This window comes from Procambarus clarkii, chromosome 41 (genome assembly GCF_040958095.1).
Source record: "Procambarus clarkii isolate CNS0578487 chromosome 41, FALCON_Pclarkii_2.0, whole genome shotgun sequence".
In the NCBI taxonomy this organism is placed as follows: Eukaryota; Metazoa; Arthropoda; class Malacostraca; order Decapoda; family Cambaridae; genus Procambarus; species Procambarus clarkii.
This window is the reverse complement of record NC_091190.1, coordinates 37,111,355-37,125,595: the sequence shown is the minus strand read 5'-3', so window position 1 is coordinate 37,125,595 and position 14,241 is coordinate 37,111,355.

The window sequence follows — 14,241 nt, the reverse complement described above, 5'->3', positions numbered from 1 at the left end:
GTGACGGATTCAGAGATTACATAACAGGAACTATAACAATGGGTGGACCTAAGATAATAGTGACAGTCATTTACAACCCTCCCCTAAATGACAGAAGACGTAGACAGGAGTTTGATAGGAACAACATGGCAACCATTAATATAATAGAGAGAGCAGCTTCAGATGCCTGCAGGAATGGCTCAAGACTCTTAATCATGAGTGATTTCAACCATGGAAAGATAGACTGGGAGAATATGGACCCACATGGTGGTGCAGATACGTGGCGAGCTAAACTCTCGGAAGTGGCAACAAGGAATTTTCTGAGCCAGCATGTCAAGGAACCCACAAGAATGAGAGGCAATGATGAACCAGCTAGACTCGACTTAATATTCACCCTGAATGAGTCAGAAATAAGGGAAGTCAAAGTTGAAGCCCCCATAGGAATGAGTGACCACAGTGTACTGACCTTTGAGTACTTGGTGGAGGTAGGGATAACCTATCCAAGGATGGGAGTGGAGGGGAAAAGACTGAATTACCGAAGAGGAAAATATGACGAGATGAGGAACTTCCTCAGGGGAATACCATGGGAAACAGAACTTAGAGACAAGAATGTGCAGGTCATGATGGATATTGTCACCCAAAAGTGCCAGGAAGCTGCAGACAGGTTTATCCCAGTCCAAAAGGAGAAAAACGAAAAACAACAAAAAAACCCATGGTTCAACCAGGAATGTAAGGTAGCGAAACAACTGAGTAAAAGAACATGGAGAAACTACAGAAATAACAGAACACCAGAGAGCAGGGAGAGATACCAGAGGACCAGAAATGAGTACATAAGAGTGAGGAGGGAAGCAGAGAGACAGTTTGAAAATGACATCGCAAGTAAAGCCAAGACCCAACCAAAGCTGCTCCACAGCCATATCAGGAAGAAAACAGCAGTGAAGGAACAAGTGATGAAGCTGCGGAAAGGGGAGAACAGATACACAGAGAATGACAAGGAGGTGTGTGAAGAACTCAACAAGAGATTCCAGGAGGTCTTCACAATAGAACAAGGAGAAGCCCCTGCACTAAATGAGGAGGCGGCAAACCAAGCAACCTTGGAGGAATTTGACCTCACCAGTGATGAGGTCAAAAGGTGTCTGCTGGAGCTAGATGTGACAAAGGCTGTTGGGCCTGATAGAATCTCACCATGGATACTAAAGGAAGGTGCAGAAGCACTAAGTGTGCCACTCTCTATGGTGTATAACAGGTCACTGAAACAGGAGACTTACCAGAAAGTTGGAAGACAGCTAACGTGGTCCCAATATACAAAAAGGGTGACAGGCAAGAGGCACTGAATTACAGGCCAGTTTCCTTAACTTGTATACCATGCAAGATCGTGAGGAAAAGGCTCGTAGAGCATCTGGAGGGAAATAACTTTGTAACGCACCACCAACATGGGTTCAGAGATGGTAAATCGTGCCTCACAGGTTTAATAGAATTTTATGACCAGGCAAAGAAAATTAGGCAGGAAAGAGAAGGGTGGGCCGACTGCATTTTCCTGGATTGCCAAAAAGCCTTTGACACAGTACCCCATAAAAGGCTGTTAAAAAAGTTGGAGCAACAGGCAGGAGTAAAAGGGAAGGTGCTCCAGTGGATAAGGGAGTACTTAAGCAACAGGAAACAGCGAGTAACGGTGAGGGGGAAGACATCAGAGTGGCGAGATGTCACCAGCGGAGTCCCACAGGGCTCAGTACTTGGACCCATCCTGTTTCTAATATATGTGAACGATCTTCCAGAGGGTATAGACTCATTCCTCTCGATGTTTGCTGATGATGCAAAAATTATGAGAAGAATCAAGACGGATGAAGATAGACAGAGACTACAGGATGACCTGGATAAACTGGAGGAATGGTCTAGAAAATGGCTGCTGAAGTTCAACTCTGGAAAGTGTAAGGTGATGAAATTAGGCGAAGGAAGCAGGAGGCTGAACACAAGGTATCATCTGGGAGGGGAAATCCTGCAAGAATCAAATAGAGAGAAGGATCTGGGGGTTGATATCACACCGAACCTGTCCCCAGAGGCCCACATCAAAAGAATATCATCAGCGGCATATGCTAGACTGGCCAACATAAGAACTGCCTTCAGAAACTTGTGTAAGGAATCTTTCAGAACACTGTATACCACTTATGTAAGACCAATCCTGGAGTATGCAGCTCCAGCCTGGAGTCCATACCTAGTTAAACACAAGACAAAGTTAGAGAGAGATTCAGCGGTATGCCACCAGGCTCGTCCCGGAACTGAGAGGATTGAGCTACGAGGAAAGGCTAAAGGAGCTGAACCTCACATCCCTGGAAAACAGAAGAGTAAGGGGAGACATGATAACCACCTACAAAATTCTCAGGGGAATTAACAGGGTGGACAAAGACAAACTCTTCAGCACGGGTGGGACACGAACAAGGGGACACAGGTGGAAACTTAGTACCCAGATGAGCCACAGAGACGTTAGAAAGAATTTGTTCAGTGTCAGAGTAGTTAATAAATGGAATGCACTAGGAAGTGATGTGGTGGAGGCTGACTCCATACACAGTTTCATATGTAAATATGATAGAGCCCAGTAGGCTCAGGAATCTGTACACCAGTTGATTGACAGTTGAGAGGCGGGACCAAAGAGCCAAAGCTCAACCCCCGCAAGCACAATTAGGTGAGTACAATTAGGTGAGTACATGGAATCACCATGACACTGACACCCCTGGCACCACCACCACCACGACACTGCCCCCCTGGCACCACCATGACACTGCCACCCCTGGTACCACCACCACCACACTGCCACCCATGGCACCACCATGACACTGCCACCCCTGGCATCACCACTACCACCACACTGCCACCCCTGGCACCACCCCTGGCATCACCACTACCACCACCACACTGCCACCCATGGTACCACCACCACAACCACGACACTTCCACCCCTGGCACCACCACCACCACCACACGGCCACCCCTGGATCCACCACCACCACCACCACACTGCAACCCCTGTGACCACCACCACCATTACACAGCCACCCCTGGCACCACCACCACACAGCCACCCCTGGTACCACCACCACCACCACACTGTCACCCCTTGCACCACCACCACCACCACACTGCCACCCCTAGCACCACCACCACCAACACCTCATTGCCACCCCTAGCACCACCACAACGACTACCTCACTGCCACCCCTGGCACTACCACCACCACCACGACACTGCCACCCCTGGCACCACCACCACCAGGACACCGCCATCCCTGGCACCACCACCACCACCACCACACTGCCACCCCTAGCACCACCACCACCACCACCTCATTGCCACCCCTAGCACCACCACAACGACCACCTCACTGCCACCCATGGCACTACCACCAGCACCACGACACTGCCACCCCTGGCACCACCACCACCACAACACTGCCACCCCTGGCACTACAACCACCACCACGACACTGCCACCCCTGGCACCACCACCACCACCACGACACTGCCACCCCTGGCTCCACCACACCACACTGCCACTCCTGGCACCACCACCACACTGCCACCCCTGGCACCACCACACTGCCACCCCTGGCTCCACCACACCACACTGCCACTCCTGGCACCACCACCACATTGCCACCACTGGCACCACCACCCCCACCACCACACTGCCACCACTGGCACCACCACCACCACACTGCAACCCCTGTGACCACCACCACCACCACTCAGCCACCCCTAGTACCACCACCACCACACTGCCACCCCTGGTACCACCACCATCACGACACTGCCACCCCTGGCATCACCACCAACACCACCACACTGCCACCCTTGGCACCAACCACACTACCACCCCTGGCACCACCACCACCACACTGACGCCCCTGGCACCACCAACACCACACTGCCACCACTGGCACCACCACACTGCCACCTCTGGCACCAACAACACCACACTGGCACCACCACACTGCCACCTCTAGCACCACCACCACCACACTGCCACCACTGGCACCACGATCCCCACCACCACACTGCCACCCCTGTCACCATCACCACGACGACACTACCACCCCTGGCACCACCACCACCACGACATTGCCACCCCTGGCACCACCACCACCACCACAATGCCACCCCTGACACCACCACCACCACCACCACAATGCCACCCCTGCACCATCACCACCACCACACTGCCACCCCTGGCACCACCACCACCACAATGCCACCCCTGGCACCACCACCACCACCACCACCACCACCACAATGCCACCCCTGGCACCACCACCACTACCACAATGCCACCCCTGGCACCATCACCACCACCACAATGCCACCCCTGGCACCACCACCACCACCACATTGCCACCCCTGGCACCATCACCACCACCATGACACTGCCACCGTTGGCACCACCACCACCACCACACTGCCACCCATGGCACCACCATGACACTGACACCCCTGGCACCACCACCTCCACCACACTGCCACCTCTGGCACCACCACCACCACGACACTGCCCCCTATGGCACCACCATGACACTGCCACCCCTGGCACCACCACCACCACCACACTGCCACCACCACCACCCTGCCACCCATGGCACCACCATGACACTGCCACCCCTGGCACCTCCACCACCACACTGCCACCCATGGTACCACCACCACCACCACGACACTGTCACACCTGGCACCACCACCACCACGACACTTCCACTCCTGGCACCACCACACTGCCACCCCTGGCACCATCACCACCACACTGCCACCCCTGGATCCACCACCACCACCACCACACTGCAACCCCTGTGACCACCACCACCATCACACAGCCACCCCTGGCACCACCACCACACAGCCACCCCTGGTACCACCACCACCACACTGCCACCCCTGGCACCACCACACTGCCACCCCTTGCACCACCACCACCACCACACTGCCACCCCTGGCACCACCACGGACACTGCCACCCCTGGCACCACCACCACGACACTGCCATACCTGGGACTACCACGACCCTGCCACCCCTGGCACAACCACCACACTGCCACCCATGGCACCACCACCACCACACTGCCACCCCTGGCAACACCACCACCACACTGCTACCCCTGGCACCACCACCACCACAGTTCTACCCCTTTTACCACCACAACCACCACATTGCTACCCACTGGCACCAACACACTGCATCCCCTGGAACCACCACCACACTGCCACCTCCTGGCACCCATGGCACCTCCAACACCACCAAACTGCCACCCCTGGCACCACCACCTCCACCACATTGCTACCCATGGCACCACCACCACCACCACTACACTGCCACCCCTCGCACCACCACCACACTGCCACCTCTCGCACCACCACCACCACCATCTCATTGCCATCCCTAGCACCACCACAACGACCACCTCACTGCCACCCCTGGCACTACCACCACCACCACGACACTGCCACCCCTGGCACCACTACCACCACCATGACACTGCCACCCCTGGCACCACCACCACCACCACCACACTGCCACCCCAAGCACCACTACCACCACCACCTGATTGCCACCCCTAGCACCACCACAACGACCACCTCACTGCCACCCCTGGCACTACCACCACCACCACGACACTGCCACCCCTGGCACCACCACCACCACGACACTGCCACCCATGGCACTACCACCACCACCACGACACTGCCACCCCTGGCACCACCACCACCACCACGACACTGTCACCCCTGGCTCCACCACCACGACACTGCCACCCCTGGCACCTCCACCACCACCACCTCACTGCCACCCCTGGCACCACCATTACCACCACCACACTGCCACCCCTGGCACCACCACCACCTCACTGCCACCCCTGGCACCACCACCACCATCACCTCACTGCCAACCCTGGTACCACTACCACCTCGACACTGCCACCCGTGGCACCACCACACTGCCACCCCTGGCATCAGCACACTGCCACCCCTGGCACCACCACAATGCCACCCCTGGCATCACCACACTGCCACCCCTGATACGACAAGCACCACACTGCCACCCCTGGCACCACCACCACCACCACACTGCCACCCCTGGCACCACCACCACCACCACACTGCCACCCCTGGAACCACCATCGCCACACTGCCCCCCCCCCCGGCACCACCACCACAATGCCACCCCTGGCACCACTACCACCACCACAATGCCACCCCTGGCACCATCACCACCACACTGCCACCCCCGGCACCACCACCACCACAATGCCACCCCTGGCACTACCACCACCACCACACTGCCACCCCTGTCACCACCACCACACTACCACCCCTGGCACCACAACCACCACACTGCCACCCCTGGCACCACCCCCACCACATTGCCACCCAATGGCACCACCACACTGCCACCCCTGGCACCACCATCACTACACTGCCACCCCTAGCACCACCACCACCACACTGCCAACCCTGGCACCACCTCCACCACCACGACACTGCCTCCCTGGCACCACCACTGCCACGACACTGCCACCCCTGGCACCACCACCACTGCCACGACACTGCCACCATTGGCACTACCACCAGCACGACACTGCCACCCCTAGCACCACCACCACCATCACACTGCCACCCCTGGCACCACCACACTGCTACCCCTGGCACCACCACCACCACACTTCTACCCCTGGCACCACCACCACCACACTGCCACCCCTGGTACCACTACCACTACCACAATGCCACCCCTGGCACCACCACCACCACCACAATGCCACCCCTGGCACCATCACCACCACACACTGCCACCCCCGGCACCACCACTACCACCACAATGCCACCCCTGGCACCACCACCACCACATTGCTACCCACTGGCACCACCACACTGCCACCCCTGGCATCACCACCACACTGCCACCCCTGGCACCACCACCACACTGCCACCCCTGGCACCACCACCACCACACTGCCACCCCTGGCACCACCCCCACCACATTGCCACCAACTGGCACCACCACACTGCCACCCCTGGCACCACCCCCACCACACTGCCACCCCTAGCACCACCACCACCACCACCTCATTGCCACCCCTGGCACCACCACCACCACCACGACACTGCCACCCCTGGCTCCACCACACCACACTGCCACTCCTGGCACCACCACCACACTGCCACCCCTGCACCACCACACTGCCACCCCTGGCACCACCACCACCACACTGCCACCACTGGCACCACCACCCCCACCACCACACTGCCACCACTGGCACCACCACCACCACACTGCAACCCCTGTGACCACCACCACCACCACTCAGCCACCCCTAGTACCACCACCACAACGACCACCTCACTGCCACCCCTGGCACTACCACCAGCACCACGACACTGCCACCCCTGGCACCACCACCACCACGACACTGCCACCCCTGGCACTACAACCACCACCACGACACTGCCACCCCTGGCACCACCACCACCACCACGACACTGCCACCCCTGGCTCCACCACACCACACTGCCACTCCTGGCACCACCACCACACTGCCACCCCTGGCACCACCACACTGCCACCCCTGGCACCACCACCACCACACTGCCACCACTGGCACTACCACCCCCACCACCACACTGCCACCACTGGCACCACCACCACCACACTGCAACCCCTGTGACCACCACCACCACCACTCAGCCACCCCTAGTACCACCACCACCACACTGCCACCCCTGGTACCACCACCATCACGACACTGCCACCCCTGGCATCACCACCACCACCACCACACTGCCACCCTTGGCACCAACCACACTAACACCCCTGGCACCACCACCACCACACTGCCGCCCCTGGCACCACCAACACCACACTGCCACCACTGGCACCACCACACTGCCACCTCTGGCACCAACAACACCACACTGCCACCACTGGCACCACCACACTGCCACCTCTAGCACCACCACCACCACACTGCCACCACTGGCACCACGATCCCCACCACCACACTGCCACCCCTGTCACCATCACCACGACGACACTACCACCCCTGGCACCACCACCACCACGACACTGCCACCCCTGGCACCACCACCACCACCACAATGCCACCCCTGACACCACCACCACCACCACAATGCCACCCCTGGCACCATCACCACCACCACACTGCCACCCCTGGCACCACCACCACCACAATGCCACCCCTGGCACCACCACCACCACCACCACCACCACAATGCTACCCCTGGCACCACCACCACCACCACAATGCCACCCCTGGCACCATCACCACCACCACAATGCCACCCCTGGCACCACCACCACCACCACATTGCCACCCCTGGCACCATCACCACCACCATGACACTGCCACCGCTGGCACCACCACCACCACCACACTGCCACCCATGGCACCACCATGACACTGACACCCCTGGCACCACCACCTCCACCACACTGCCACCTCTGGCACCACCACCACCACGACACTGCCCCCTATGGCACCACCATGACACTGCCACCCCTGGCAACACCACCACCACCACACTGCCACCCATGGCACCACCATGACACTGCCACCCCTGGCACCTCCACCACCACACTGCCACCCATGGTACCACCACCACGACACTGTCACACCTGGTACCACCACCACCACGACACTTCCACCCCTGGCACCACCACACTGCTACCCCTGGCACCATCACCACCACACTGCCACCCCTGGATCCACCACCACCACCACCACACTGCAACCCCTGTGACCACCACCACCATCACACAGCCACCCCTGGCACCACCACCACACAGCCACCCCTGGTACCACCACCACCACACTGCCACCCCTGGCACCACCACACTGCCACCCCTTGCACCACCACCACCACCACACTGCCACCCCTGGCACCACCACGACACTGCCACCCCTGGCACCACCACCACGACACTGCCATACCTGGGACCACCACGACCCTGCCACCCCTGGCACAACCACCACACTGCCACCCATGGCACCACCACCACCACACTGCCACCCCTGGCAACACCACCACCACACTGCTACCCCTGGCACCACCACCACCACAGTTCTACCCCCTTTTACCACCACAACCACCACATTGCTACCCACTGGCACCAACACACTGCATCCCCTGGAACCACCACCACACTGCCACCTCCTGGCACCCATGGCACCTCCAACACCCCCAAACTGCCACCCCTGGCACCACCACCACCACCACATTGCTACCCATGGCACCACCACCACCACCACTACACTGCCACCCCTCGCACCACCACCACACTGCCACCCCTCGCACCACCACCACCACCATCTCATTGCCATCCCTAGCACCACCACAACGACCACCTCACTGCCACCCCTGGCACTACCACCACCACCACCACGACACTGCCACCCCTGGCACCACTACCACCACCATGACACTGCCACCCCTGGCACCACCACCACCACCACCACACTGCCACCCCAAGCACCACTACCACCACCACCTGATTGCCACCCCTAGCACCACCACAACGACCACCTCACTGTCACCCCTGGCACTACCACCACCACCACGACACTGCCACCCCTGGCACCACCACCATCACGACACTGCCACCCATGGCACTACCACCACCACCACGACACTGCCACCCCTGGCACCACCACCATCACGACACTGCCACCCATGGCACTACCACCACCACCACGACACTGCCACCCCTGGCACCACCACCACCACCACGACACTGCCACCCCTGGCTCCACCACCACGACACTGCCACCCCTGGCACCTCCACCACCACCACCTCACTGCCACCCCTGGCACCACCATTACCACCACCACACTGCCACCCCTGGCACCACCACCACCTCACTGCCACCCCTGGCACCACCACCACCATCACCTCACTGCCAACCCTGGCACCACTACCACCTCGACACTGCCACCCGTGGCACCACCACACTGCCACCCCTGGCACCAGCACACTGCCACCCCTGGCACCACCACAATGCCACCCCTGGCATCACCACACTGCCACCCCTGATACGACAAGCACCACACTGCCACCCCTGGCACCACCACCGCCACCACACTGCCACCCCTGGCACCACCACCACCACCACACACATCCACTACCACCTCGACACTGCCACCCGTGGCACACCACACTGCCACCCCTGGCACCAGCACACTGCCACCCCTGGCACCACCACAATGCCACCCCTGGCATCACCACACTGCCACCCCTGGAACCACCACCGCCACACTGCCCCCCAGCACCACCACCACATTGCCACCCCTGGCACCACTACCACCACCACAATGCCACCCCTGGCACCATCACCACCACACTGCCACCCCGGCACCACCACCAACACAATGCCACCCCTGGCACTACCACCACCACCACACTGCCACCCCTGTCACCACCACCACACTACCACCCCTGGCACCACAACCACTACACTGCCACCCCTGGCACCACCCCCACCACATTGCCACCCAATGGCACCACCACACTGCCACCCCTGGCACCACCATCACCACACTGCCACCCCTCGCACCACCACCACCACACTGCCAACCCTGGCACCACCTCCACCACCACGACACTGCCTCCCTGGCACCACCACTGCCACGACACTGCCACCCCTGGCACCACCACCACTGCTACGACACTGCCACCCCTGGCACTACCACCAGCACGACACTGCCACCCCTAGCACCACCACCACCATCACACTGCCACCCCTGGCACCACCACACTGCTACCCCTGGCACCACCACCACCACACTTCTACCCCTGGCACCACCACCACCACACTGCCACCCCTGGTACTACTACTACTACCACAATGCCTCCCCTGGCACCACCACCACCACCACAATGCCACCCCTGGCACCATCACCACCACACACTGCCACCCCGGCACCACCACTACCACCACAATGCCACCCCTGGCACCACCACCACCACATTGCTACCCACTGGCACCTCCACACTGCCACCCCTGGCATCACCACCACACTGCCACCCCTGGCACCACCACCACACAGCCACCCCTGGCACCACCACCACCACACTGCCACCCCTGGCACCACCCCCACCACATTGCCACCAACTGGCACCACCACACTGCCACCCCTGGCACCACTCCCACCACACTGCCAACCATGGCACCACCACCACCACACTGCCACCCCTGGCACCATCACCATCACCACACTGCCACCCGTGGCACCACCACCACCACCACGACTGGCACCACCACGACACTGCCACCCCTGGCACCACCACACTGCCACCCATGAAACCACCACCACCACCACAATGCCACCCCTGGCATCACCACCACACTGCCACCCCTGGGACGACCACCACCACACTGCCACCTCTGGCATCACCACCACCGCACTGCCACCCCTGACAACACAACCACCATACTGACACCACTGGAACCACCATCACCACACTGCCACCCCCGGCACCACCACCACCACAATGCCACCCCTGGCACCACTACCACCTCCACAATGCCACCCCTGGAACCGCCACCACCACCACCACCACCACCACCACCACAATGCCACCCCTGGCACCATCACCACCACACTGCCACCCCCGACACCACCACTACCACCACAATGCAACCCCTGGCACCACCACCACCACCACAATGCCACCCCTGGAACCGCCACCACCACCACCACCACCACAATGCCACCTCTGTCCCCACCACCACCACACTGCCACCCCTGGCACCACCACCACCACATTGCCACCCACTGGCACAACCACACTGCCACCCCTGGCATCACCACCACACTGCCACCCCTGGCACCACTACCACCACACTGCCACCCTTGGCACCACTACCACCACACTGCCACCCCTGGCACCACCATCACACTGCCACCCCTGGCACCACCACTACCACACTGCCACCCCTGGCACCACCACCTCCACACTGCCCCCTTAGCACCACTACCACCACACTGCCACACCAGGCACCACCACACTGCTACCCCTGGCACCACCACCACCACACTTCTACCCCTGGCACCACCACCACCACATTGCTACCCACTGGCACCACCACTCTGTCACCCCTGGCACCACCACCACACTGCCATCCCTAGCACCACCATCACCACACTGCCACCCCTGGCACCACCCCCACCACATTGCCACCCACTGGCACCACCACACTGCCACCCCTGGCACCACCACCACCACACTGCCAACCCTGGCACCACCACCACTACACTGCCACCCCTGGAACCACCACCACCACACTACCACCCCTGGCACCACCACCACACTGCCACCCCTGGGACCACCTCCACAACCACGACACTGCCACCCCTGGCACCACCCCCACCACATTGCCACCCACTGGCACCACCACACTGCCACCCCTGGCACCACCACCACCACACTGCCAACCCTGGCACCACCACCACTACACTGCTACCCCTGGAACCACCACCACCACACTACCACCCCTGGCACCACCACCACACTGCCACCCCTGGGACCACCTCCACAACCACGACACTGCCACCCCTGGCACCACCATTACCACCACGACACTGCCACCCCTGGCACCACCATCACCACCACGACACTGCCACCCCTGGCACCATCACCATCACCACACTGCCACTCCTGGCGCCAACAACACCACGACACTGCCACCCTTGGCACCACCACCACCACCACATCACTGCCACCCCTGGCACCACCACCACCACCACACTGCCACCCCTGGACCCACCACCACCACCACATCACTGCCACCCCTGGCACCACCATGACACTGCCACCCCTGGCACCACCTCCACCACCACACTGCCACCCCTGGCACCACCACCACCACGACACTTCCACCCCTGGCACCACCACACTGCCACCCCTGACACCACCACACTGCCACCCCTGGCACCCCTGGCACCACCACCACCACACTGCCACCCCTGGCACCACCACACTGCCACCCCTGGCACCACCACACTGCCACCCCTGGCACCACCTTACTGCCACCCCTGGCACCACCACCACCACACTACCACCGCTGGCACCACCACCATCACCTCGCTGGTGGTGCGGGTTAATTAGGTTAATTTAGGTTAAGAACAGTGTTGGAAAGTGTCTACACTTGACTATTTTCAGTTGATTGACGATGGATAAAATTAGTTAAGAACAGTGTTGGATAGTTTCCTTGACAATTTTTTAGCTAAGAGAAAGGCCATTTTAGTTAAGAATAGTGTTGAACGAGGCTAATCCTGACTATTTTTAGTTGATTGAATAAAAAGTTTAGGTGAGAAATGACGAAAGTGACTATGTTTTTAGTTGATCGGCGAAAGATTTTTTAGTTAAGGAACGTTAAATAACATGTAAGGGAATGAACATGGTGAACATAAGGGGAATATGAACTTACACAGAAAACATGTAAGAAAAGTTGATGAACACAGTCAACATGCTGGGAATATGAACTTACAGAGAACATGAAGACATGATAAGGAACATAGGGAATACAAAGAATGAACAATGAACTTGTGAAAAACATAGAGAATATGACAAAGAATGTAGAAAACATTTAAGTGAAGGTGATAAACGAAGTGATCTTGTGAGGAACATGAACTTGTAGAGGAACATGAATATTGCCAAAGAACACAAAAAATATGGAAGACAGAATGAATATTGAGTATAAAAGTTGTACAGAGAACATGCGATGAACATGAAAACCATCCCACTTAACCTTCCTTCCTTCTTTTACTTTGTTTCTCCTACTCCTTCTATCCCCCCTTTTCTCTCTATCTTCCTCCTTCTATCTCCCCCTTTTCTCTCTATCTTCCTCCTTCTATCCCCCCTTTTCTCTCTATCTTCCTCCTTCTATCTCCCCTTTTTCTCTCTATCTTCCTTCTTCTATCCCCCCTTTTCTCTCTATCTTCCTCCTTTTATCTCCCCTTTTTCTCTCTATCTTCCTTCTTCTATCCCCCCTTTTCTCTCTATCTTCCTCCTTCTATCTCCCCTTTTCTCTCTAACTTCCTCCTTCTATACCCCCTTTTCTCTCTATCTTCCTCCTTCTATCTCCCCTTTTCTCTCCATCTTCCTCCTTCTCTTTCCCTTCTCTCACTCTCTCTCATTCTCTTTTTTTCTTTTTCTCAAATTCAAGTCTTAGTGCTCCCATGCTCTCACTCTCTCTCATTCTCTCTC